The sequence below is a fragment of the Geospiza fortis genome, unplaced genomic scaffold (genome assembly GCF_000277835.1).
Source record: "Geospiza fortis unplaced genomic scaffold, GeoFor_1.0 scaffold192, whole genome shotgun sequence".
NCBI lineage: Eukaryota > Metazoa > Chordata > Aves > Passeriformes > Thraupidae > Geospiza > Geospiza fortis.
The window spans coordinates 5,800,381-5,823,473 of record NW_005054315.1 but is presented as its reverse complement, the minus strand read 5'-3'; the positions used below and the strand labels follow the sequence as shown (position 1 = coordinate 5,823,473).

Genomic DNA, 23,093 nt, shown 5'->3' with positions numbered 1-23,093 from the left:
ATAAGAATTCTGATAGAAAGAAGTTTGCACATGTAAAGTTACTACAACCTGGTAAAATACAAGGTGAGAATAAGTTTTTTTTTTGCAAAGGAATGAATTAATGAATGGTGTACCCCATTTCTGGTGTCAGAACCAGTACTAGATGATGCATCATGCTTTTTATCCTTGATATTGTATTGTCATGGTAGGTTTATTTCTGATTCCTGGAGCATCACCAAAATTTTGAGTCCTGTTCACACAGCATGTCTGTTCCTGGGTTGATTTTATTTTTAATTTTTTTTTTGTTTGCCACCATATGTCAAATGTGCTAAGAACGTGAAGCTTGTTGTACTGCTTCTTAAGGACCTAGTGCTTCTAAAAATTCAGTAGCTATAATTTGAGCACTTGATATGTTCACAGTCTGTAGGTAGGTTCTAGTTTTGAAAATACTTAATTTTTACTGGGAACTGTTACTTCATATTTGTCAGGAAGAAAACACTTGTGGCATTTTCATATTGCTGGTTTAAATGAAAGGTTTGTTATAACTAGTTTTTTGGAGAAAAATTGTGTGTATGCTTTAGCAATTAACAGTGAGTTTTTGAGACTTGTTCTTAGGTTTCATGTCATAGACTGTGTTCTGAAGCATGTGGGATGCTTGTGCTCTTTTGCAATTTGAGATGTGTAAGGTCCCTAAAGGATCTGTTCTTGTCATAAGATTCATATTTGCCATCATAATCTACTGAAAGGAATGGTAAATGACAAAGAAAACCAATATAATTAAAATCATGCAGAAAGGAGAGGTAATTGTTCTGCCTCCTTTGAAGTTAATCAGGAATTTAAAAATTATTTAAGTATACAAGTACAATTTAGTATTTTCAGATCTTTATTAGTTTTAAAAAACTCAGAGATTATGCTCTTAGCTTCATTTTTAGGCAGAGATGTTCGGATCATGAAGCCAGTGTCTTCATATTTCTGTTAGTGAAGCTTCTATTCCTGCAGGTCGATAAAGCCATTTTAAAGTGTATGCAGAAAACCCCATGGAAATGCACCAGAGAAGCCCATGTGATTGAGAAATATGCATGGAAAAATGACTCTGCCTTTTGTTTCCTTTTGTCACAGAAAGGAAAAAAACCAAACCCCAACCTCATATTATTGTCTTTTACTCTCCCCTGCACCAAGAAGACTCTGGCCCAGATCTTCCCCTTTTAATTGTGGAATTGGAGTACCAACCTTGAAATTATGTAATTACTCTCCCTCCCCCCATCAGCCATCCTCTCTGTCTGGAATTTATCTGTTTCTCAGGTTGTCAGTAGGCATGTAAAGGACAAAATTTAATAAAACTGTAACTAGAATTGTTTAATAAAATGACTGAAATATTTAGAAGTCTGTTCTTTGAGCCTTTCTGTACTAGAAACAAAGTGTTTGGCATGTGTGTTTGAAAGTGGACAGCAGATGTTTTCTTGGCTTTTGTTTTTTAGCAACAGATCATGTGTTTAAATGGCAGCATGACATTTTGATTTCTAGCCTGCATGAGGAAGATGATTTAGTCAGGTTAGCTATTGAGAAAGAGCTATTCAACAAGGCTCTTGTGTACTCTTTAGAGAGAGCTTTGACTGTTGTGACTGCCTACTACAAATGGGGGATTTTTTATTTGTTTTCTTTTGTTTGTTCCTAAAAGAAGGGACAGACTTGGACATCTATAAATGTTTGGGTAGTTGGGTGAGCTTGGGAACTACTGTATGGAAAGAGGGACATGATTATTATGTATCCATAAATAAACAGCACTGAAGTGGTGAAGTATTCAGAGCTTCTGAAAGTTGTCTAAATTTATGAAATATTTAGCAATGATAATTTTAAAAATCCAGATAGGATAAGAGCTAATTTTTTAAATTTTCATCATCTTTTCAGTACCCTTCAGGGTGGTGAGGTTTTGCTTTGATCTCCCCTCCCTGTTTTCCAACATGAAGTAGCCCTGTGTCAAAGGGTTCCTTACTCAGGAAATCTTTAAAAAACAACAGACAAAATAAAACAAACCCTAACAAACAAGAAAATGAGAACTGGGACACCATTGGAGTAAATGTTGAATTCACCTGGTGGTTGTTGTTATGGTTGACATACGTTTTGAGCACTGGGACCAGGACCAATTTCTCTGCCACAAGCAGGATGAACAGTTGTTTGAGAACGATGAAATAGCTACTGGCTTCTTCAAGGGATGGTGGGAAGAGGCATTTCCCAAGTGTTTCTGAAATGCCTGGCAGAGAAAGGTAGCTCTGAATTTTCTTTCTTGTAAATGAAATTTTATTAAGCTGTGATTGCCATCTATGTCGTACTATAAAGATGGTTGAAAAATGTGCTGATTCTCATTTCATTCAGTTTATTGTCATACCGTATGGGATTTAAATGAGACCTAATGGAGTAGTAATTGGATTTGATTGGATTTGCAGTGCCTGTGTGACATGAAGGAGGATTCATGGTACTGTGCTCATTCTGTTGTAAAGAGCAAATGCAAAAATTAAATCTCATACAAAACTGGAAACAAATAGGAATGGAGTAGTAATTGGATTTGATTGGATTTGCAGTGCCTGTGTGACATGAAGGAGGATTCATGGTACTGTGCTCATTCTGTTGTAAAGAGCAAATGCAAAAATTAAACGTTCTATGAAAATAGAAACAAATAGGTTGATTGAATATACTCTTAAAAAAAAAAGGGAAGTTGAGCAAAATTGTGGCTAAAGAATTTCGTTCTAGGCTTTGTCAAAATGCTTCTGATGGGCTCATTGACTGCATGATTCAGTTGGGAGATATTTTCAATTTACTGTATATTTTCATATATATATATATAAACTGTATATTTTCAGTATATTAACTGTATATTATATGTGAATACCATAAAGTTGTTATTAGTTTAGAAGTTTAGTTAAAATTATTATGTCTGATATTCTCTGTTATGCTTTAACAGCAGAAAACATATGGGTTACTGATGTGAATTTGGTTCAAACTGGTAATATCCAAAATTGCTGCCTTGCAAAGAGATGTCTGTGAATACCTCTGAAAAGCGATTTTGAGACTAAGTGCCCTAAGAAAATGTAGCTGCTCTTCATTGGCATTGCTTTTAAATTAAGGCTATCTTGAGTTCTCGAGTGCAGCCCTGCATTTGTGTATTTAGGTGTTTCTTTGAATTTTTTGAATTAGCTCTATACTCCAGAATGCACCAGATTTTGACCAAGATATTTTTCTGAGTATTGCTAATGACTGTTTTCAGGGAAAAAAAACCAAACAGAAACAAAAAGTACCCACCTGTAATTGGGTTAGTCTTGGTGTAAGAAGCACAGGCTTGGAATACACAGTCCTAAATATAGCCACATTAATAATGAATGCTTCGCTCTCTCCTGAATTTTGTGCTGTCTTGATACCAGAAGCGCTTGCAATATATATGTAGTGAGTTACATCCTTACCACTGAAAATGTTCTGGGCAGATCAGGTTAAGAAACTTTGTCTGAACCAGTCTTCTCTTTTTGATCATCATACTTGTATTTAAAGGTTTATTCACCTATTCATAATAGAGATAAGGCTTTCTAGGTAGAATGCATTTACTAACCAACATATATTGCTTCAGTTATTTGGCACTGCAATTTTTTTCTTTTGTTTCATAGCAGTCTCTTGAATAGCTTCATTTAAAAAACAGGTAAACTTACATTTTAATATGCCTGCAAAGAAAGAAAAAAAATCCCTATTTTTCTTTGTTGAATTAAAATACTATCTCCCTTTCTCCTTGATCATTATCTGTTTAAAACAACAGATAAACTGAATCATATTGCAGGGTTATAGAATAGAATAGAATTTGCCACATAATTCGGCAGTAACACATACTTCCAAAGAAAAAGGGAAATCAGAAGTTAAAATGATTTAAGTAAAGCAGCAAGAAGTCATACTCTTAAATTAAAATACCATTTGTCAATGAATACCATTTGTCAAAATGAGGGAAAATATTATTTTCTTATGTAGAAATACATAAAAATAATGTATATAATGTGAATAATAAAAATATTATCTTTCTGTATGTAGAGTTCAGGTACATTTATTTTGTGCTTCTGGGAAGTTGGCGTGTTATACTACTGCTGTTAATGTTTTGTTGGAAAGAGAAGTTTTGGAAAAACCAAAATGGTAGGTGAGGATGGAGAGGTAAGCAGAAATCTTTGTAATTACTTGAGTCAATATATCTTTTTTCAAAGAAGTGGACCTGGAAGCTATTATCTTGGGGGCAAATTTGGACAAGGTAATTGGCTTTGACCTTTTGCCAGATGTCTAACAGTTCCTTTTCCCCTCTCCCTTGCATCCAGATAAATGTCATGCCTTTAGGTTTTTGTTCCCTTGTTCTAGTTTCAAGAGTGGAGCTGCTTATGTAGCTAATCTGCACTTAAAATTATTTCCACTTCTAACCCCAGTAGGACTCTCTTTTGGGGTGTTCAGACAGAATTGACATAATTGGATTTCTGCCCAGATACTGTATTTAGATAGCTTTGGAGATGTCATTAATTTGACAGCTGCCATAGGAAATCTTTGTTTTGACTATTATTAGGGGCCTGCAATGTTTCTATTGCATTTTCATTTGTAGTCTGCCACTGAACTGCTGTGATTAAAATGAGTAGAATAAGACACCATTGAATGTGTACAAGACATGAAAGGGGAAAAAAATCAGTGCTAAAAACTTCAGAAGGTAGGCTGTTGCCAAATGTTATTTGAGTATGATGAGATTCTGGAATACCTAGTTATCTTCCAAACACCAGTAACAACACAGCCTGTGGCTAGAACTGCTGTGTGCTGTGATGGAACCAAAGCTGCATTAACACTTCTCCTGTTGCCAGCCTAAAGCAAAGTTTCTGTGTGGTTCAGGCAAAAACTGCTTCAGCTGCTTTTCTGATGGTTAACTTGGAAGAAAAAATAGGTTTTTGGGGGGACTGTGTTCTTAGGAGTGGAGGTCCGAGCAACTTGGCCATTATTTCCAAAAGGCAACATGGATCTAAGGATCTTTGTCCTGCATGATGAACATGGAGATTTTGGGGACTGCTGTTCTGCCATGTTCAGAGGATGGTCATTGTACCACCTGCCAAGTTGTATAAGTGGCAAAACCACTTCAAAGTTCCATGTGTTTGTCTTCCAGTTCTCTTTGGCTCTTAGATGTGAACCTCTAGTTTGGTAGTTTTGTACTTGAACCTTATGCAGGTTATTGCAACTTGAACTTTATTGTTTTCCCTCAGTTACATCATCAGAAGACACTCAGAAAAACTTAAAATCTGAAATACCAGTTTTTCACAACCTTTGATATACAAATAAACTGTGGCAAAAATACCTTGCTCCTCCCAAAGAAGATAATTTTCATCCAAGCATTACTGAGTACTAAAACTAGATATTATTTGAGCCTATTTGGTGTCAGTAAGGGATTTTTTGTTGAGTGCCTCAATGTTACTATTGCACTCATTCTAGTTTAGTGTCTGATTATGTGTATTTTTCAGCCCTGTGCTTTTTGGCATTGTAAATGAAATACTAAGTTTCAGTAAGCAGTAGTTTTCTGCTCTTCTTGATGGTGGTGGTTTAGAGAGGTTTCTTTAACTTGCTCCCTCTGCTGAAGTTGTCGTATATTTCTTCACCTGAGGGCCTGGGAGCCTGGACTTCTTTCTGCTGTCCTGTCCAAGTCAAGTGGCTCGTTCATGCTGACAATACTTCAGATGTAGTTTGCCTTAACAGAATAGAGCAGAGCTTGCAAAGTCTTCAGTGTCAGATACTCTGCTTGGACAGTAATGCCTAGAGCATCCTTATTCTTGGTGGCTGAGCATCTGGAAGAAGGATGAAACACAGACACCTTCAGCAAACAGGCTCAGGTGTGGGGAACAATGGCAGTTGCTGATGGCAGCTTTTGCTGGGGAGTGCCCAAACCATGCCTTGTTCTGTCAGCATAAATTAACCACTTGCCACTTTGCAGTTTGAGTTATCAAGAAGTTTCTGACGGTGGTTTCCTTGAAGACATCAGTCACAATCTGCTCTGTGCATTTCCTCTAGTTCTTTGTATCTGCCTGGCGGCTTCAAAGACAAACACTGACCTTGACCCTATCCCTCTTAAAATCACCATTGCCATATATTTTAGCACCAAAACAGTAGTGGCAGTATTCTTTTAAATTCAGACAGTGCTGTGTTCAATGTACACATAGGGAAAATTTTCTTCAGACTAAGAAAGAATGAATAATTTACCAGAATAGAAACTCTAATAAGGATTTCAGTCAGCCTTTAACTTGAATTGCCAGAAGGCTAAATCTGCCTTACTTGACCCTCTGTGGCCCGTGGTACAGTCCATTTTCTGTTACATCTCACCCCAAAGCAAATAATCTCAAACCATGTAACTGTGAGATCTATTTGCTTATTTTAAGTGTTAGTCATCTTAGCTATGAGTGGTCACCAGTTGTGTCTGCCTAGTGTTTCTCTGATACTGAGTTAATGTTACATTCTTCTGTGTTAGCTAATTTATTGGAATATGTGGTTTTAAGTTCTCTAAAAGGCATCTGTGAATCTTTTTGCAGTGGAGGTGTTAATTTTCAATAAACCACATGTGCAGATTACTAGATTACTCTGAAGAGTATATTAACGTGCTGTTTGTGGTCATCTTCCACAGTCCTGAAATCCATAGGCATTGAGTTAAAAGCTCTGACTCTACTAGAGAGGTTTGGAAGACCTGGTATAATTCAGTGGGTTGTATACATCTTTGCCTTTAAAATGTTTTACATAAAGCTGCAATAGGAAAAACAGATTTGTGAAGGAGCTGCTTGGGGCTGGTAAGTTGCTAACCACTGGGGTCATCCTCAAAAATTCTGAGCTGATTTTATATTTAATGGAAAAGACTGTTGTACAGTTTTTACAAAAAAAGTATTAAATTATTGATAGGAAAAAGGCTGAAGCTCAAATGGAGCCAGTTATTAAACTGTTTATGTTTAAAGCACTAGTTTATGAAATTCTTACTAATGATAGATGCTCAGATGTTTCTAAAAATGGTATCTGTAATTTGAATAATAAAGCATCCTATTAAGGAAACTAAAATAATTCTTATGCTCAAACCATGGCCCGAGAAGCTCACTTAGTGAAGTATTACCTAGGGCTGAAGTCTAATCCTTTCCTTTCCCTAGAGACACTGTGAGACAAAGTTTAAGCACACCCTTGGTACGTACAGTTCAGTTTCTGCTTATCTATGGTTATTGGCAGTTATAATTGGCAATGCAGGTCTTTCCACGTACATTTGTAAGGGTTCTTGAAGTGTTTAGAGCTGTCCTAAGCATGAATCAAGACTTTTGTTGCTTCTCCTGTGTGGGCTTTAGGGGTATTTATCCATATCCTTACAGAGCCAGCTTGTAAACCCTTAAAAAAAGAAGATAAGAAAGATTGCAAGCTCTGTTTTCTTACTGCAGACAAAGAAGAAAAAATAGGGGATTGATGTAAAATGGAGTTTGAATACTTCACTTTTTGCTGAAAGTTCTTGAATAGGAATGCTAAAAAACCTGGAGCTGGCAGGTGAGGGTGGCACAGCACCTTTGTTGTAAGCTTCCTTCAGCTTGCAGAGTAACTGGTCACAGCTTGCACTTATTTTGGTGCTTGATTTTTGGTCTGAACAACAGATATGTGGGGTTTTGGTCATGGGGGTTATTTGGTTTTGAGACTGCAATATTGCACGTCTTCTCAAAGAGTTCATAGCCTTCCTGTTGGGGAAGCTTTCTGGCCACCCATTCATGATTTTTTGACTGTGCTTTATGTTTTTTTTTGTTGTTGTTCTTATGCAGGGACTGCTACAGAAGTTTGCAGCTCGGCATAATCAAATATGAATTAGATCATTATCAGCAGGTATCAAGGTAGAAAATCCTGCTTAATCCAGGAATTTTAAAAATTGCATATTGCAAGGAGTTTAGGTAGTAATTTGTTATCAGTATTTAGGTTTTTTAGTAGCTCAGACTTTTGGGGGAGAGCTAGAAAATGTAAAAAGCATGTGATTTCTCTTAAAATAATGTAAATTTGTACAATATATATTGTAGAAATCTCAGCAGATGCATCCACTAACAGATGTATCCCTCCTCATTCCTTTCCAGTTTAAAAAGATGCTAGTCATGCAAGTGATTGGAGGATGTACATACAATAAATAAGAAGCTTGCAATGGCAGCTAGGTTTTGAAAGACAGTATTTATTTTAAATACTGATTTTATTTAAACTACCAACTACTTGTGTGTCATGAGTATATCAGGTGGTTGTGCAAATATATGTAAAAATATTCTTGTTTTTTGGAAATACGTACTCCAGAGAATATGCATTTTACTGCAGGAGTTATGTGAGAATACAAGTCACCATAGATTCTTTAATTGTGTGTGATTAAAGTGTGAGCCATGCATGTTTTTTCTAGCTGCATTTCTCTTCCTATTCCCCCCCAAGTATATGTTTATTTAAAGAAGAAATAGTTGTTTGAAGGACCAATGATATGTGTCTAACTGCTTTCTCTTCGATACAGACAGCATGGCCAGAGGTGCACGACAGCTCTTCCATCCAGACAGGAGCACAGAGAAGATGCAGAACCTCCTGCCTGTGTGCTGTTCAATAGGCATGAATTTCTTAGCGTAACCTGTGCAACCTCTGGTGATGGCTCCAAACCTGGACTGCTTAAAAAAGGCCATTTAAACACAGAAATTTGTCTTTGCTTCAAGGGCTAGTCCCATTTTTATAGCTGGCATGCAAGCGCAAATTTTTCCCAGTGTTTTAAGTATCTCACAGTCTTTTCTGCAGGCAAGGCAGTGAACCTATTCTTGTGCCTTATTTCACTTGCTTCCTCACTGTTAGGGAGCCACAATCTTAAGAGAAGAAAAGCTTAGTTGTATAGACTATATAGTATGAAAGGATTTTAACTCTTTGTGTTTTTTTAAATTTTCTACACATTATAATGCAGTGTTTTAATTTGCTGCCTTTTTGAAAACTGAAATATGATGTAAATTCACTTTTCCTTTTTCTTTTCCCCCTGTGTTTCATACTGACTTTGAAAATGGTTATTTTAGCATAACCATTTTCTTAGCTGTAGAAGAAGGTAATATTAAGTGAGTTTTGAGACAATGTATATGACTAGGAGGTTTAAAATACGAAGCATATACTAGAGTGTTAAAAAACTTGTCGGGTTTCTTTTCCCTTTAAGCAAATTCAGGCATTGAGCTTTTGAGTGCTTAGCCTGATCTGTCTACTGCTCCATGGAACTGGATTGTGCTTGCCCAATTGTCTGCATAGTTAAAATATTTTGAACATAGCCTATTTTAATGTAAGTTCTTTTGAAATATCTGCCTAATGGAGAAGTCTTAATGGAATACTTTAATAGCCCAAAGTGGTTACCTGCAATTGCTCCAGTGTATTTCAGTCAATTACAAAGGAAGGCAATATTTAATGTTGGAGTGAAGCTAGATGGTGTAATGAACTGGCAGATTGCCAACTTGATCTTCTCCACAGGAGAATTTGTATTAATGTGATGCTTTTCATTTGTTCTCCAGAAGGTCACCAGTAATGTGTCAATTGGAGTTAAAATTCCCACTCTGTGCAGTACAGGTTTATGGTCAGATCATTCTTGTGTATTAGCATATTAAGTATCAAAGAGATTATTTTAGCTATTTCATGTCAGAATTTAAATAGGAGGTGGTTGGGTATTGGGAAGAGAGCCTAAGAGAATTGTCATGGAAATTGTTGCTGTAAGGCTGAATCTGGATTTTAGCCATGGAGATAAAGAAAATGGGGCGCATTAGAGCTATTAATGAAAGAAGAGGTGGTTAATAACTGTGGATGTTTCTTATAATGTAATCATTATAAGACCACTAATTTATTCTGTGAGTTAGTAACCTTTATAATAATATTCTTATATTAGATGTTATTGATATTTACCTTCTGGTACTCATTTGCAAGCATCAAGTTCAAACTTTTATATCGGACTATTGACAGAGGCTTTTTACTGTGAAACTTTTATAGTCCTTGTGTTTGGAAGACCTTGATTTACAAAGCAAATGAGTGACTAAATTTATTGTTGAAGACTAGATAAATTTGTCTTCTTGCTTTGTGTGTTTGTAATCCCACGTTCATCCAATTCCTATTCACTGCCATTCCTATTCCTTGTCATAGTCTTCTGTTCCTCTGCTCTGGGCCTCAGGGGAAGTGTAGGGAATGAGGAGACTCAGGAGCGCTAAGGAGCTGTGGCATTTCGCATGCAGCAGGGCTGACAGTACTCCAGTAGTAGATGCATTGAGTGAGGCGTGGCAAATGGGCATCGTGCTAAATGGTCCAGAACTGATGGGCACTGGGGCTACTGTGGGAGAAGACTGCCCACCTCTGTGCCTCCATTTGCTTTGCTGACTTCCAAAAAAAGTTGTTGACTTGATTTCCCAAGTTTCCAGTGTTGTGCCAGTTTGTCTTTTGGGTGAACACTAAGTCCTGTGTGCTGCAAGGCTTTTGAAGGTGATTCAAAATAATTTTGTACTCTACTCAAAATCTAACAATTCATTCCCCAGAATGTCTGTGCTATCAAATATTTCTTTCTATTCCTGGCTAGTAGGACATAGCAGGAGAACAAGAAAACTCTATGTGTGGTGCAAATTCTGCCTGGGGGCAGGTAGTCCCAAACCCTGACTGCTGTTACAATTTTTTGACCCTTGAGAAGAAAGGTCCTGAACTTCTGTAGCTGAGGATTGTTTCAAGGAACACATTCTAAAGGAACATTTTAAATATAATTGAAATATTTGAGGTCTGGGTTTCCACCCTCAGTTTGTGTCACTTGGCAAATCACAGAGTTTTGGGCAAAACTTTGGACTGTGGGGGTGTGTGATGGAAATTGGCTACTCCTCTGGGGAAATGACTGTTAGTGTGACTCGTAGCAGAAAACTTCCTCTGGTTCTTCCAAAGCCAAGTGAAGATTTTTATTATGAGAAAAATAGAAAATGGGGTCACAATGCAACAGGATTGAACCCAAGGAGGACAGAGACTAGTCTGCATCTTGAGCTTGTGTATCTGTTGGGTTAACAGAGTTTTATTTCAATATGAGTGTTGTTAGGAGTGATGGTTTTTTGTGCATCTTCTTCCTTTGACTATTTGCACTATCACCATTAACATTCCAAACTACTTTCAATGTGTTTTAATTGAGCTGCCAAAATAAAACTCTTCTCGCTCTACAGAAGGAAGTTAGCATTGTTATGTTGAGATAAACACATGACTCATTCTTTTCTTACGCGTTTAGATGAAATTTGGACTTTTTTTTCCCCAACTGTACTTCTCTATTTGACTAATAAATACAGGGCTCATTTTTCAGGTATTGATGATGAATAGTGCTGTTTTCCAGCTCACTTTCAAACATATGTTCTATTTGCAAGTGTGCATTTGTGAAGGTGGAAGCAATAATTAAGGGAGGTATTGTGTTTTTCTTTAAGGAAAACAAAAATGCCCTAGCAAAATCAGAGGCTTGGTACAGCACTTCAATAATAGATGGTAATGAGCAGTAGATGATTTGTGAGGTAGGACAAGGAAAGATAGTACTTATTCGGAAGATCTTGTACCAAAAAAAATGAGGAGATTTTTATTCTCTTTTTTACCTCTTAATATTAAAAATATCCTTGTATTATTGACAGGAGAAAAACATGTACTACAAAACATTCAGCCAGCAGGAAAGTAGACCTGCTCTGCCTTGGGGTTTTAATGTTGCTTCATTTATTAAAGCCTCTCTCCCATATACTTTATATCTGTCCTGCAGTTTCAATAGAGCAGTTTTCAGTGGGAACACAGTTAAGGTCTGTAATTGATTAGAAAAATTGATACAGCAAAGTGTTGTTGCCTGTGGTCTGAGTCTGCAGAACACTGAAAACCCAGGTGGGACAGCAGCTATTCCAGCCACCACCTGGAAGAGGAGAAGGGATTGGTCACCCTTGAGTCTTCTTTCTGCTCTCACAGGCAAATCTTCATTCAGGTGGTGAATTGGATCCGGAGGCTCTTCTGTTGGAATAACATTTTCTCATAATTTGCCATCCTCCATTATTCATTTATTTTTTTTTTTTTAATCTTATGTGTTTTTCAGGAGGGCTGGCAACAGTTTGTCTTCCTTTGCAGTTGCTTGGGACCAAAGGGTGAGCTTGCAGGAGCTGAGGGTCAGGGAGTCTTGTGTTCTTTTCCCCTTAACAATATGTTTAGGTTTAAATGTTTGTCAAACTGTGACTTAAGTAGTTCTCTTACTCCATCTATTAATGAATGGGAGAGTAAATCTTACTTTGAAACATTTGTGTAAGGTATTTACAATACCTTTGTCAATACTGTTTATTCTGCCCATACTTCATTATCGTGCATGGGATCACTGGGTGACTTGCTCCTTTGAAGTTAATTTCTTCATAGGAGGCTGTTGTAGAGTCATAACTGCTCGGAACCTGTCCAGAAAAGACTTTGAAGAGAAACATTTGTGCAGGAGTGGCCTGGGGTTGTGTAGGGGTTTTAACACATCGTCCTTATGAGGTAGAGGCTGCAGCACAAGAAGTTGCTGAGAATTTTTTTCTTCCTTTTGAATTGGATCTTAATGGGTTGACACAGCCTGAATTTGTCAGACATCCTGTGGAGTTAGAAGGGTCATTAAAAAACAGAAACAAGTGTTTAAATACTTTGACCTCTCTTCTGAACTGTTACTTTTCTGGCTTGAAATACTTAACAGAACAGTGGAGTCCAGGAGGGACCTCTGGACAAGCCATGCATGTTCTCTCAAGGCTGAGGCTGCACCTGGGGCCATGTTCAGTAGAATTTGAGACTCTCCCAGGCAGAAGGCCCATCACTTCACAGGGTGTATGTGGCTGTGCTTGGCCACCCTTGTGCCTTCTTTACATCCAGCCAGAATTTCCCTGAATGTGGTTCTGTGACCCTTTCACAAACTTCATCACTGCTGTCAGAGCTCTCTCGTTGGGTCACCATCTCTTGTACCAGAAGGCTTCAAGCCACGTGTGGTAGTAATCCAGCTGAATGACACATCTCTGTGTGTGTGAGGGCCTTCTGGATGGAAATGCTTCACTGCCCCACAAAACTCCTGGCTATGCTTTTGTTGCTGTACCTCTTTTCCACACGGAGAGACATTTTCTTTTTCTTAGAAAGTACAGTCAAGTTAAACTGACTAATACAAAAGTGAAGGAAACAGTAAATAATGGTGCTTTATAAAATATAGTCTTTCTAAAACTAGGCTGAATTTTTAATTCCATTTCTTGATTGATTTTTCTCTGTATTATGAAGGCTTAACTTGTACATAGTTTGGATTGTTTGGGGTTAAAATCAGCTTGTATTCATTAAAAGAAGTTAAATATGAAGATGGGGTCTGTTTATGCTGAACAGGTGGATCAAGTTCAAGCCATTCTGCCTGCTCTTCAGCATCTCATAGGAGATTTTGGCCGCCTGAAAGCTAAATTACCTATTTGGAAGTGTTGTAAGTTTAGTGCTAGAACTAAAATATATGTTTTTTGTTTCAGGCGGTGGTGTGTAGAACTTTGTTGGAGAGTCCTGCCTTTCACTGCTTGGATCCTTTTAACAGTGTGTCAAAGGTGAGTGGTTGAAGTTTGGTGGTTATTTTCATAACTTAAGATAACAAATGAACTGGATGTATTGCTTGGTTTTGGCTTTTATGTAATAACAGTGTAGTTGTGATTTTTTGAATTTTTAAACTGCTGGATGAATTATTAAATAACCTGTCTTTTTCTGTCCATGATCTGGGGCAAATTGGTTCTAGTTCTTACATTCAGAAAAAAAAAAAATACAAGAAAAAGTGATAGGTTCAGACTATTAATTGAGAACTAGATATTGCTTCCACTATTTCATGACTGCTGTCTCCTGCTACCCGCTGTTTTGACTTGGGATGTTTTCCCCTGAAGGTGCTGCCTGAAAGCACAACATGATGGTGTGGGAAGTATGGAGGAGAAGCAGTCATCCATAACCCATGGCAGGGCAGGCTTCGTATTATTCTTTGGTTGAATTCTAAAAACTAAGTAATAGCTTTGAAAGTGTTGAAAGTATTGGGTGTAAAGAAGGTTTTTGTGTTTTCTGTGAGAGCAGAAGAGAATTGCATTTAGTATAGAGAGCATCTTTCTAGGCTGACTCTGAAGACCTGAAATAATCTAATGAAGCTGATGTTCCTGTAGAACATTTCTTTGTGGTAGAGTTTGGCTGGCTTTTTTCTTTTAATTTGTGTACACTATTGTCAGTTTCTAGTAGCTGTAGTTGGTCTCTGTGGCTTAGTAGGAATTTATTAACATTACTGCTGTACCAAAAAATAGAAGCAAAATGGCAGAACACTGAATAAGCATTCGGCATTGTAGCAGTGCAGCATGGAATCTTGGCTTTATTCAGTACTTTACCATGTGGATTTCGTACTTCTTACTCAAATTCTCTGTTTAAAAAAAATGTTGCCTTCTTCAGGGGGAAGTTATGAAGTCCAATTATTGACATTTTGGAACCTTCAAATGGAAAGCAATAAATTAAGTTGTTGTGTGCCTTGATATTTGCTGTGAGTTCTATTAAATACTTAATTTATTGCTATGAGATGTTGAATTTAGATTTATTTATTCAATAAAATGAAGGTGAACCACTTAGAATTTAAAATGCAATCCAGTTTTAACTATAATGTCTCCGTATGCTTTTGCAAATGATTGATTTTCCTTTAAACTGAAAACGAAATTCTGAAGTAATACTGAGATAGTGGGCTTTTGCACTATATTTTCAAATTATCTGACATATGTCTTTAAAGGTACTGGAAAAAATTTGTAACCCTGCCCTTTCTAACAAATCGGTGTAACCTTGAACACTTAGGTGTTTAAAGACTGATAGTGAGAAACCTAAACAATTAGTTTTCTTTAATAATTTTTCTATGATGTATAAGTAGCAAAGTCAAAATATTCTTGAAAGAACTGTAAATGTGAAAACAAAATAAATACACAACCCTAAAGCAAATTACTAATCAAGCTTTTGACTTAGTCATTGTAAAATTATTTTTCTGCAATAATTTCTTCTCAAAATTAAGCCAGTATGTTGTTGGCTATGGACTAAATTATGTATTTATTTCAGATGTGTAATGTAAAACACAGAGTTTTATCTTTGGAATCTCTTACTTGTCCTTTTTTATAATAGTTTTAAGTTAAATATTCAGTGAAAATAATTTTAAAAATAGTCCACTGCTCACTTAAAGGAAATAGGTGTCTGAAGTCTTGGTTATGTACTTAGTCATCTTTATTTCTTGAGCTAGTTGCTGTGATATAGAGCATATTGAGCAATTTTTCTTTTACTCTTTAATCCAGTAAATGTGAAGGGTAGCCAAACATGCCCAAAGTGGAGTTCTTTATATCAGGTGAAGGTTTTATGTATTTTGTCAAGAGGCAGTAAATAGATAACAGCTCACTGAAAGGAGTTGAAGAACTACCTGGACATGTCATTTGGTGGGGTGTGCAAGGAGTGTCTCTCCATTTCTATCTTTTTTTCTCCTTTTTTATTGAAGAATGAGTACCTGGGATATTTACTGTGTATAGTTGGACCACACTCAATTTCAGTAACAAAATTAAATCTAACCGTATTGATATTTTGTGCCTTTTTCCATCATTTGTGTGCTTGTTTCTGCTGAACTGTATTCAGCTTGGTAAATATGTGAATCTGCAAAACCTGGAGCAGTCTAATGTTGTTCTCAAAGGGAAATGAATGTGTAGGTGTAAGTTCATTAAACCCTACTTTTGTAATGCTTTGTTGAACTAGGATATAGTAAACCTTTTGCCCTTTGAAAAGGAAATGAAATTGGCAACAAAGTAAATTTTCAGAAATTATACTCAAGTCCTTCAACTTCACCAAACTGCAGGCAATCATGTATCCTTACAGGATTTTGTTGTGGTTATCAAGGTCTGCCAGGTAGCTTTTATGTAGCTGGGCAAGCTGGCTTTTTTCAGTTGTTTGCTTTCCCTCTCCTCTAAAATCTTATTTTATGTAGTGGTATTCTGTACTTTTGAACTTGTCCCTCATTCACTTGCAGTAATGGAATCAAAACCAAGATCTCATATTGTATTTTCACAACAAAATATTTTGAAAAGTGATTTCAGTATTGATATATGCATTGAGCATTTTGTATTTTAGATTAAAATCTTCTGGGAAATGTTTTGTGATTTTTTGACACTTGATACACTCGTATGGAATGATTGGTTCTTTAGGGTTACCTCTATATATGAGAGGGAGATTGTTAGATGAGATCAGAATCAAACTGGTACGAGCAAAGTTATCGATGTCTTCATACTCAGCAAATTTGTCAAAGGCTGCAGTACCACAGCATAGAACAGAAATCCTTGTCTGTGAAGATGCTCAGAACAACCATGATAGAGATGAGCTCCTCACATTTTGAGACTGGGGACCTGCACACAGCTTCTGAGTGACTGATCCTCCTCCTCTGTTCAAGAGCAAAAAGCACCACAGACATTTCAGCTTGTTGGTACTGTTTGTGATACTGTATCAGAATATTTCTTGATATTTTTCAGTGATTCGGCATGTTTGTAGTTGTTGATTTTGGATATTTTTTTAACCCAAGGAAAATGATACCTATTCTCAGTGTTTCATATGAGTTAGTTGTGGGAAACTTTGATTCTGACAGTTACAAAGAGAATGAAAGGTATGTACTGAGTGGATGTCTGGATTCCTTTCTTTTAAAAAAATATTCCTGTAATTATGCCAGTTATCTCAGGTGCCCAAAGTGATTGTAAGACTTTGAATGCAACTTCAGTGTTACCTAAATATATTTACAGACATTAAGTACAATAAATGAATTTATAGAATACTGCTTGTTATGTTATGTGAGTGGCATAATACTTTCTAACCTATAATTGAGGATGGTGGGGAAGAGCACTTTCAGCCCACTCTTACACTTCCGTTACCACAGGTACGCACTTCAAATAAATTGATCTTCCCTAAATTACATTATTTTAGTATTTGTTTTTTTAGATTTTTCTTTCCTGCATTTTTTCTGTTTCTCTTTGTAGTAATTGTAGCTCTTTACTTGAAATATGGGCATATTTAATTTAGTAATAATATGAAAGTTAAGAATTAGTTGTCTAAATTTTTCCAGTTCTGATAGTTTCAGGTGCAACTCATGTTTGTAGGTATCAGCAGTACCTGTTACAGCCCACAAATGTCCTTTGCAGTGTACTTTAACTGCAGTCCATATGGATTCCTCATCAGAGAACACTATTTAGCTTTCATCAATGCAGGAAAATTAATTTCAGTAAAAATATAACAATGACCACATTTCTTTCATGATGGAAGTAGTTTGGGCATATGATAGCCAATGTGGAGTTTGTCTTTGTTGTCATCCAGCTTGTCAGTTTTTCTGAGCCAAATGGTTTGGTGTGTCATCTGGATGTTGAAGTTGGTGAATTTCACAGAAGGGAGGAATATTTAAAAGTTAGTGTGGTATATTTCTTGTGGAATTCCGTTTCTAATAATTTGGCTAATTAATCTTGGATTACGATTACTGTTTGCACTGTAGTAACAAAGCTTCAATTGTACTAAGCAGAGAGAACTGAGAAAATGAGCTTTTCCTGTTTTTTTAAGCCAGTAGCAATGCAAAGCATAGAATACCATGCATACAGATGCAAATCTTTTATACTTTTTTTTTCCTTTCCCTGATTTTAAGTTTGAGAGCCTTACTTTAAGACATCACAGGCTCCTTGCCATCTTGTGGACTGAAGCCCCGCTTTCCTTTGTGCTGTCTTTTCCCACCCTTTTGTTTCAGGGATCACCTGCAGCTCTCATCCCTCCTTATTTTGGAGGCTGTTGCTTGTGTCAGCTGCTTAGTTGTTCCCAGCAGTAGAGCCTTGGTGTAGCCTATTTTCTACCTGCTCCATCCTCTCTTTTATCTCCCCACCTTTCTTTTAAATGATCCTTCTCTTTTTTGATTCAGCAGCTTTATGCGTAATCCTTCCAGGTACTGTTTTTGCCACTCAGACTGGTTTTTTTCCTCACTGGTTTAGGTCCTTGAAGTTTTGTAGAACACCTTTTCCTTGTGACTGCTTTTTCCACTTTTTCCTATTAATATTTAAAATTTACCAGTAGCCTGATTTTTTATGTTCAGTACCATCAGACATGTTCCTATATATGAGGTAGAAATCTACATTATGCAAGCAACTACAACAGGTGATGTCAGAGAGGTTATTTCCCTGAAGCAGCAGGTTGTTGGGGGATCCAAATTTTCCCAAGAGGGTGATTTAGAATTCTCTGTCTTGCACCAAAATCCATCGCTCTTAGCACATTCCCTGATAAGCTCAGTTGTCTCATACCATTAGTTCTCAGGTTATCACATACCAGCCCCAAAAATGCTGTTGAATGAGGGTTAGAGTTCTCTTTATATTTGATCTCTGAATTTGTTTTTCAAGATTAAACAGTCAGAGTATTAGTTTTCCTTGCTTAGTTCTCCCTGAGGATTACTGAATGGTATTTTCTGCCAGCCTTAGACTTGCATGGGATCTGGAAAGGTCTGTTCCATTATTGCTGGGTAGAGGGCTGGTTTATGATGGTGAAGATCAGGATGGGTGGTGATGTGAAACATTTATCTCAAAATGAAAGGGTGTTGACATCCATGAGTTTACTTGAATGTTTGGACTAGAACTAAAAAACTTGTGTGTGTATTTATGTTTATAAAATTGATTTTGAAACTGCCTCATAAGCAAGGCTTTGATAGTTGTGCTCCATAGAATTTGAATTTACTGTCAAAGGGATGATGGAAGCTGGTGTTCTCAGCTGCTGACTTGCACTTCAGGCGCTCTTTGGATGCATGGCTGCTGTAACATACTTCCTGACTGCAGTGAGTTACTGAAACTTCAGGAAGTCTTGAGCTGTGAGCTGTAAGTCTTCTTCCATGTGTCTGCTCACACATCGTTATGTGGCCAAAATGGGGGTGTGCCATTTGTGTGAAGAGCAATTGCTGCTTTGTATTCTTCAGGAAAAAAAGTGGTGGCAGAGAGATCTTAAGCCTGCTGGTTGTTGTGACCTGCTTCCTGCCTGTGGTTTAGGAGAAGGGGAGAAAAATGACAGCACAAAGTAGGTCACTGGTCAGCTAAAGATTCTGACCTGTAGGTGGGTGTCTGGGCATTTTGGCATTTCCACATCCTGAGTCACTACCCTAACTAATCCTGAAAAATTCTTGAAAATAACAAGAAACAAAACTGAGGGCAATATCTGATGAAATTACATAGTGCTGCTTAGCTTTACAGACTATAGTTTGGTTTCAACGTGGAGTTTTTTGAACTCAAATAACAATTCAGACCAAGACCTGTTCCTCAGAGTTTATTTTGCAAGAAGCTAAAGAACAAATAAAGTAAAAATACTTGGTACTACTCACTTGAAACAGTCAGGGTTTCTATGGTAGAGGAAAGGAAAAGGGATGTCTCTTCTGTAAGTTCTTCCTGGGGTCCAGAGAAGGAAGGGGTGGGTATATGTTCCTACTTGTTCCTTTCATTTTTTTTCTCTATTTTCTCTACATTCAATTTTATTCTCTGTTACCTTGATGTGATTCGTGAATTTTTACATACTGGCTCCTATTTTTGTTTAGTCATGGGATTGTAACTTGCTGTTCCGTTAATACACTGCACTACAGCTTCCAGTATTTGTGTGTCAGTTTTTGTCAGAACGCATTTCGTTGAGGCTTGATCCAGATTTGGTAACACTGTTGTCTTGTTTGAATAAGGTCTGAGTTAGATAATGAAGAAATTGTCTATTTCTGTTGTACCGTTACTTTTAACAGGGTTGTGGTCTGTCGCTTTTGGATATTGACTACAAGTAACTCTTACCACTTGACAGAATCTTGTAGTACTGTAGTATTTTGTATGGCTTCCAGCTGAACTGGTGTTTGAGAGCAATGGCATAGTAATTTTTATTGAAAATCAGTAGCAGTATAAATTTTTTAATTTGTACTAATCTAGAAGGAACAAGAACTCTGTGGTTAAAGGTCCATATTTCAGACCTGTGGTTTTGAACCTGTCTTTTTCTTTATTTAATCTTTGTTCTTGAACAGATGTTAATCCTCACAATCTCTGTCCATATTTGGAAATAATTTGGCTGCTATTATTTCCCTTTCATTTTTGTTGATGCATTTTATTGTTTTCTGGTGGGAATGGGGAAGAAAATGTGTCTGTGAGCGTGTGAGGGTAAAATGTCTCATCAGTGCAAGAGTACATAACATTTCTGGATGAAAGGGAATGTGATGTAGCAGCCAAAACCAAATGTTTAATTTTCAACCAAGTTATTGCAGGGAGGTTTTATTCAGGAAAAGCAAGCTTTGGAGAAATTTGACAGAAGATAAAAATAATAGGAGGAGATTCAAAGGCATTTGAAAGTACTCCATTTTGTTCAAGCACTGAAGGTGAGAGTAGGAATGAAGGAGGATTAGAGTCCAGCATCACAAGGCAGTGTTGGTGTCTCTTGAATGTATATTTTGCTTTTAGAAATGTGGACTTTTCTAATTGCTTATTTTTGATTTTGGGTAACTGTTTCTGTGGAAAAAGATATTTCTACAGTGAAAATTTACTTTCAAAAGCTTATCCTTTTGAGCAGCAGATCTGGTGCAGTGGAAAATTGTGTTGGGCTAATAGCAGTGTAACAACTTTCGAGATTGTCTGTGTAAGCCGTCTTAGAGCAGCTGGCACCTGAACTGCAACATAAGAGCTCAGAATAAGGAGCATCTTCCTAACGTACTTACAGAAGCATGTGTTCTCTGGGGCACTCCTGGGGTTTTAGAAGAAGGGTTTTAGAAAATCCCCTTTCATCCTCTTCCCTCTTCTCTGAAAGGTGTTTCTCTCTTGGCTTTGTGTCCCTCTCCATCAACTGAGGAATTAGCAATAGCTAGCTGCTGTAATTGTGTAGCAGAGCACTCACAAGTACAATTTTTTGGAAGAGGTCCTCATTTAACTGGAGGAAGATATGTAAGAAATAATTGGATTGAAAGAAATGAATGCTACCAACAATCCAGACCAAAAATGTGGTCTTGGTTTTAAATTTACAGCATTCTTTCAAAGTTGTAGGACAAGTCATTTTGAAACCTGTTTTGTTTAGGAAAGTTTGAGGGATAGTGTTTCCTCTGCATTTGTGCTTTGGTAGCAGTGAGTGGATTCCTTGTATTGACTCTGAAATGCTGTTAGATGGAAGAATAAGTAATTTTGAGGGGAGACTGTCATTGCCATTTCTTGCCTAGGCTTACCCTTGCTTGGTTAGCACAGCAGTCAGCGTGACTGACAAAAGACTTGTGAAGCTGCAGCATTCGCTCGCATCTCATAAAAGATCCAAGTGTTTCTTTATTTAAATTGTGCTTTCACTGGGTGCATGTCCTATCAGGAAATTAAAAGCATAGCTTCCTGAGTAACTATCTCATGTTCCAGTCATTTTCAGGAAGATGTACAGATTTATACAGGAATAAATTTAATACCATTAGCTGTCTCTTAATGAAATCTAACACTGCATTTTTCAAGCTGCCTCTTTGGTTACATGCATAAGCACAGAATCAAGAATGGTATCTTATGTCCAGTGATTATTTTTACCTGTACTATTCAAAGACCCTGCCTGTAGAAAGTAGATTTCTGTCTGAGAAACTCTCCTAGATATGAGAAATAAGTGTTCATTAACCACAATTCAGCTTTGGAACTTTGCCTTGAGATTTAAATTGAGGAGTAACCTTTTTTCTCCCCCACTTCTACATGCACCCTTTCATATTTGGTAAAAATTTTGGTCCAGGTGACTTGTAAAGAAAATCCAGAAATCTAAGAATTTATTCAGCATTCAAAATGACAATAAACTGGGAAGTTTACAGGAGCAGAGTCTGAACAGGACCTTGAAATTAATTAGTACTCTGTGGACTAGAAAGTTTAAAATTATTATAGCAATTAAAATTGTTTTCTCATTTTCCTACTGTTATGAGGTAGATTGATGGGGTAATTTTTGGAAAGCAAATGATAAATTGCTTAAGACTATAGAGTGAATGTTGTCTAGGAATGGCCAATATATTCTTTTTTTTTTTTCCCTTAAAAACTTTGGAAATAAATGGGTTTTTGAACTGAACAAACATCTCTTCCTCTTTCTAGTTAAAAAGTGAATATATGATTTTTCCATTGGGGAACAGAAGGTCAGCAGTTCAGTTTTATTTTCAGCATTTTATAGACAGTTTTAAGTGAAATCCCTTGAAAAGTAGGTAGCTGTGTTTCAAGGGATTAGCAGTAAAACGTAGCAATCCACAGTGATTCTGAGCTTTGTCCTTCTGTGTGAGATCAAGGTTAAACTTCTTATGTCTGAGGACTGTTCTTTGTTTATACAATACAGAAATGTACTAATACTTCCAGTGAAGTATAACTCCTGCAGACCCTTGAATGTTTGACCTATGGGAAAAGAAGCAGCAGTGGAAGCAAATCTTTCGAACAGTTTATTATTTGGAATCTTGAAAGAAATTCAAGGATGTCTCCTGTATAAAAATCTCATGGTGATCACCATGTCCTGAGTGGCTGGCTGGTTTAATTTTGAGAAGCAAGGTTTACTGATAGTAAGGATGAAAGTCTGTGGACAGGGGTATACTTAATTTCTTTCATAGAGCATGGATCATCAGTCTGTCATATAGCTATGTTTACCTAAATGTCCTCTCAGTAGAGCGTCTGGCTTTTTTTTTCTGACCTTGTGTGCTTGGTTCCCTCCTACTCTGTTTTTGTAAAGAGCTGTGGAGAGCTTGTTAGGTGTGAAATGGTTTGTAATTTTGTCTTATGTAGACACCTAAGGTATGTTTTATTCTTCCTGGACTTTCCCTTCTCTTTTATCTTATTTGTTTTTTGTTTCATGTGTTTCTGAATAGAGAGGTGAACTTAAATGCTGTCTGCTGGGCGAAGTGGAGAGAGAGCCATCCAGAGCAACAGCAACAAACATTAAGCTTGTCTGTGTCTGTGACTTTGTAGAAACACTGAAACACCCATAAACCAGTGCAGAGATATGGTCATTAATCATTGCTGCTGATTTAGACGTGAGGTGAGATCTCCTTTCCAAAAGTTTTCTTTAGGGCCACA

General features: G+C 37.0%; 1 protein-coding gene across 2 annotated transcripts in view; it reads left to right on the top strand.

Moving 5' to 3' along the window:
- The window catches only part of NCK2 (NCK adaptor protein 2), an 84,613-nt gene that overhangs the window by 17,595 nt on the left and 43,925 nt on the right, over positions 1–23,093 (top strand). The window contains exon 2 of one of the 2 annotated variants that reach the window (XM_031056152.1): positions 13,512–13,583. The gene's annotated coding sequence lies outside the window, so the exon portion shown is untranslated. Of the gene's footprint in view, positions 1–13,511; positions 13,584–23,093 lie in introns of those variants that run through there. The other variant, XM_031056153.1, reaches the window with a different exon arrangement.